This window comes from Manis pentadactyla, chromosome X (assembly GCF_030020395.1).
Source record: "Manis pentadactyla isolate mManPen7 chromosome X, mManPen7.hap1, whole genome shotgun sequence".
Lineage (NCBI taxonomy): Eukaryota > Metazoa > Chordata > Mammalia > Pholidota > Manidae > Manis > Manis pentadactyla.
In genome coordinates this window covers 117,314,842-117,320,463 of record NC_080038.1, presented here as the reverse complement: position 1 = coordinate 117,320,463, position 5,622 = coordinate 117,314,842, and positions in this window count along the sequence as shown.

The window sequence follows — 5,622 nt, the reverse complement described above, 5'->3', positions numbered from 1 at the left end:
GGATCAGACTAGTGAAGAGGACAGGTGGTTGGCAGAGTGCCTGAGGACCACCAAATGAAGGCTCAAGTGGAATCCACTGGAACCGTGCAGAGCCACAGTGGTGCTCTGGCTACATATCCCAAGGTAGTGCAAGGCCTCTGAGGGGGCCGCACAGGTTTGGGATGTGACTGACTGGGCTGAGCACCCAGCCAGGGCTCAAAATCTCTCATCTGTGCCCATAGGACAAAACCAGGCTAACTGGCTCATACAGGGCTCCAGACAGGCCTACCGCACCTTGCTAATAAAGTACCTGGACCATGTTCACCACCTTATTCCATGAGGAGGAGGAGGAGCCACAGGCTGCTGGAAGCTGCTGGAAGAGAGCCGCCCACTGAATCCACCAATCACAGCAAAGTCCAGCCCTCACCCTGAGGGGACAAACCCCCTTCCTGCAGTCTGGCTGGCTGGGCGGTGAGGTCCTGCATCACATCACAATGAAGACCAGCTTCTATGAATGGGCCATCACCCCCACCTGAACCCAACCCTACCCTCGCGCATATGTGCATACATGACCCAGGCAGAGCTGTTTTTTTGCCAAAGGGAGACAGATATGATAGAAGGGGCACTCAACAGCACCATGGCAACCTCCTGGAAGCTAGGCAGTTGTCCCCGTCAAGGTCATTCCTTTCTTTTCTTTTCTTTTTTTTGTAGTTCTGTCCCTCTCTTTTTTTTTTTTTTTTTTTGTGAGGGCATCTCTCATATTTATTGATCAAATGGTTGTTAACGACAATAAAATTCTGTATAGGGGAGTCAATGCTCAATGCACAATCATTAATCCACCCCAAGCCTAATTTTCGTCAGTCTCCAATCTTCTGAGGCATAACAAACAAGTTCTTACATGGAGAACAAATTCTTACATAATGAATAAGTTACATAGTGAACAGTACAAGGGCAGTCATGACAGAAACTTTCGGTTTTGCTCATGCATTATGAACTATAAACAGTCAGTTCAAATATGAATACTCATTTGGTTTTTATACTTGATTTTTATGTGGATACCACATTTCTCTCTTTATTATTATTATTTTTAATAAAATGCTGAAGTGGTAGGTAGATACAAGATAAAGGTAGAAAACATAGTTTAGTGTTGTAAGAGAGCAAATGTAGATGATCAGGTGTGTGCCTGTAGACTATGTGTTAATCCAAGCTAGACAAGGGCAATAAAACATCCACGTATGCAGAAGATTTCTCTCAGAACGGGGGGGTGAGGTTCTAAGCCTCACCTCTGTGGATCCCCAATTTCTCAGCTGATGACCCCCCTGCGACTGTGCCTGTCTTAGGTTGTTCCTCCCTTGAGGAATCTTACCCGTCTCTGGCTAACCAGTCATCTTCCGGGGCCATACAGGGAAATGTAAAGTTGGTAAGTGAGAGAGAAGCCTTATTGTTTGAAATGGTTAGCTTTTTATTTCTTTGCATATTTATGCCCTGTAGCTTCTATGCCCAGCATTTGTCTTGAGGTATCTTTACCACTTGGAAGAATTATGATACTCGGTAAATTTGATATGAGGCACGAATTCTATTTAAGGGTTGTAATTAGGAAGGAAGAAGAAAAGCTATAGAAGTAGCAGGCGGAAGAAAACATGGGAAGATTGATTATTTCTTTGACATATCTTCTTGTAGAGTAACTTCAGCATGTATAGGTTTTAAGCTACTACTTAAATTGCGCACACACATTAACATAATAGGAGTATAGTTACATAACCAAAGCATATCTGTAATTACCAGCCGTCTCCAGTGAAACCAAGAGAACCAGTTAGGCACCTTAGGCATTTGTGAAAACTTATCTATGATATGGTGGATATTGTTCAACTGAACTTGAACAGTCTGAGAGAAATCAGACAAATTAAAATGACCCATTCCTGGGGAATGTTCACATCCCTTATGTTCTTTTAACAGTAAATAGTCTGTAGTTGTAAGATTTTGGAGCACTACAATTTGCACTTCTCCTAATTCTTGGTTGAGTTCCAACAGTATAGATCCAGTCAAATTTGTTGTTTTACTGTATGCACAGGCCAGCTTAGATATCTCCTTCATTCCCATGGCAAGTCCAGGAGCTGGTAGGATGAGTGCATCTACAGCTATAGCAGTGCGTGGATCTTTGTTGGGGTTTTTTGATGATCATCTTCTGGCATGAGTCTTCCAGAGAGTGCTGATGTTGGAAGTTCTCTTTCATATCATATCTTAGTTCATTTTTGGGGTAGCCCAATTAGGCTTTGATCTTCTGTATAAACAAGGTCATTCCTTTCTTAACAATGGTTAAGCACTGTTGGGGTTTAGCATCAATTCACCAAATTTGTACTGAGCTGCTCTTTGCTGGGCTCTGTGCTTTGCAGAAAGCAAAGGCTTAATGCAAAGCTTTTAAAATGGAAGCTCAAACAAAATGTGACAGGAGCCCCCACAGTGGAAGGATGAATTTGAGGTGGATGTCAGGGCTCAGTGGTTGAGGTGACTTTTGAACTAGACTCTGAGGGATGGAGTGAATGTGGCCAAGAGATGGGTGATGGACATATTAGGGAGGTCGGCCTTGACCACTGAACTGGAGAGATTGAATTCTATCTTTAGGGTAGTGGGAGCCGTGGAGGAACTTCCAATGGTGGCAGGAGTGAGGCCTACTGGAAGGAACAGGGGCTTGGAAGGCCCACCCAGACTGCTGTTTGAGTCCTAGCTCTGCCACTGATCAGCCAGGACCTGGGCCAAGCCACTGTTCTCCTCCAGCCTGTCTCCTCTTCTGCAGGTGAGGACCCCAGCTGTCTCCCACCACAGCAGCAAACCTGATAGAAGGGCAGAAAGGGGCTTTCGAAGTGGCAGGCATGTGCTATGCCCGCATAGCCGAGGATGTCCAGTCTCTCAGCCTCTGAAGGTCACATTAGCAGTTAGATCCGAAGTCCCCTTCCCACCTGTATGATTGCAGGACCTCAAGCTCCCTTTCAAGGTTTCACCCTCATTATCTTGACACATCCCCAGCGGGGTGTTTCACAATGCTGAGAGCCCCTGGGGCTCTCTGACTTTCCTGCTGCCATGGGCTGACCCAGCCCAGTGGCCCGCCCATGGCCACCGCCTGCAGTGCCGTGGCTGCACCTCTCCTGCTGGCACTCAGCCCTTGCCGTTTCCCCAGGCTGCCAGGCTGCTCTCTGCCACTGTGGCCTGGGGCTCTCGCCTCCTTTCGCAGCCCTGCCTTGGGCCCCACTTGTTCAGCGGGTCCCAGGGCAGAGCTGCTGTGGTGCTGGGGCTACAGCTCCTGGCATGCTGCTGGTCGCTTTGCATTCATTTTCTCAGTCCCACACACAAAATGTGTTGTTTTGGTGATCTGGACTGTGCTCAGGATGCCTACTGTCACCGAGCAGGAGAGCATGCAGGTCGGGTAGGTGTATCCTGATGAAGCTAAGGAGGCGTTGTGGCCTCAAGAGGGCAGATCCAGGTTGGAAGGCAGGGTGACAAGCCTGGGGTGGGATCCAGGTCCAGAAAAAAAAAGGCATGGACAGGAGGGCCCCTAAAGAAGATGCTCTCCAACTTGAGGACTTGCCCTTTAAGCTAGCCTCAGAGCACAAAGTAAGACAAGCAGGGATGGGCAGCCTGCACGGGCCACAGCCACGCTCTAGTGACCTGTGGCTCTTCCAGGCAACTCTGATACAAGGACTCCTGGCCATTTACCCTCTCCACTCTGAATCGTTCTTTCCGCTTCAGTCCTGTTGCCAGCTTGGAATCGTCCCCCAAACTGATGAGTAAAGATATTGGTTTCAAGATAAGGAGATAAGGGACGACCTGAGGGTGAAAGCAGGTGAGGTAATCATAGCCACCAGGGCCAAGACAGGGACCCTGAGGACAGAACCAGAGGGTGGAGTACTGCGTGCGGCCTTGGTAGCCTCCGAGACCATTCCCGGGCAGAGTCCAGAAGATGGGGGAGGGATGTCTGCTCAGGCTATCTGCTTTCGGGGTGGGCACTTCAGCCCAGCTGATCTTTGCTGTAACACTAACTGCCATTTCAGCACTCTCGGATGCCAGGAGCAGACAGAACAAGGTACGGATGAGACCGGTTTCAGTTCTGGTTAAGCATTTACAACACATTCAGCATTTGCCCCTATGGCAGGCCCAGTCTGAGAGCTTCACAAACATTAACCCATTTAGTCCCATCAGACCCCAAGTTAGTACTCTTATTACTCCATTTCGCAGGCAAGAAGTTACTTGCCCAAGACCAGGCAGCTGGCGAGGGGGAGCAGGGATTGAAATCCGGGCAGCCTGGCTCCTAGGCTCACTGCTGAGGGCGGAGCTGCTTGCCTGAGTTGCTGCCTCCAGGATGCCTCCCTGTGTGACCCCATCAAGTCTACCTGCTTGCCCTTCAGAATGGCTAACAGAGGGCACAGGGGAGGAGAGGGCCTTTGAGGGGACACTTCCCCAATCCTCTGGTCTCTGGAAATAACTGCATTCCCAGTCTTAGAATGGGGTGGCATGGGGCAAGGAAGAGTGGAAGTGGGAGTGGCCCCAGGACCACACGGGGTTCTCACAGTCCTTGTTCCCAGTTTGCCCTCTGAGGCTGTGGGCTCTGCCCACTGCTTTTATTCCTGGAAGTGGAGTTCACTGAACCTCCTCACTCATTTAGCTTCCTCTCCTTCAGAGAGTCCCATGAAGGTCCCCTTGCCCTCCTCAAAATAGTCTATTTTGTTGTATTCAGATGAATTATTTGAAAGCCACCCTAAATTTGTTGTGGATGTAAGCACAGTATAAATACATTAAAAATAAGATCAAAAGAATGGGTGGTTTGCCTCTGGGGTCGTCCAGGCTAGGTGAGCACCTGTCCATGGAGTGTTGTGGTTGTCTCTCCAAAGTATTCCTTTCTGGTGAAGGTTCCAGAGGGCATCTGCTGTGACCTGCCTTGGCCCCAGTGCAGCAGTTGCCCCCTGACGTGCAGAGTGTGGAGACAAGGCTTCCACTTGTTTCTCCACTTTGCAGTTTCTCCACTTCCCACTCAGCTTCTCCAAATGGCCCAAACTGCAGGGGAGCCAAAGCCCTGTTCTAGAAGCTATGACCGAAAGGGCATGTCCGGTTAACCAAATTTGCCTTCTGGGAGCCCCAGAACTTCCCTCCTGGGTCTTCTTTTCTGCCCTGATCCCTCCAAATAGGCCTCTGGGCCTTCATTGCCTTTCAGTTGTGGGTGGTGCAAACAGCTAAATGGGACTCCTCCATCCCCACTGCTGTCCCAAGAGAAGAACAGTTTTCCTCTCTGTCAGTGGCTGGTGGCACTTCTACAGAGTGGGCTTTCTTGAGGGGACTCACCCCAGCTCAAGAAAGTAACTCTCCAGCTGTAACCAACTTCCCTGAGGGGTATGGTGGGACTTCCCAGACACTAGGCAGAGAGGACACTGGCTTTTTCTTAGACAGGCCAGCTTGGAGGAAGAAGGATAAACATCCATCTCAAAGCAAAAGTGCTGCTATAGCCAGAATTGGGGTGGGGGAGATAATGGGAAACAGCTTGCTGGAGGGAGGGGAACAGAATTCTGGAATGGCTGAGGCTGGCTGCTGAAGAGGGGGTTGGGAAAAGCAGGCTGATTGAGACCAGCTGCTGCTCCTCTGTCTCAGAGATCTTTG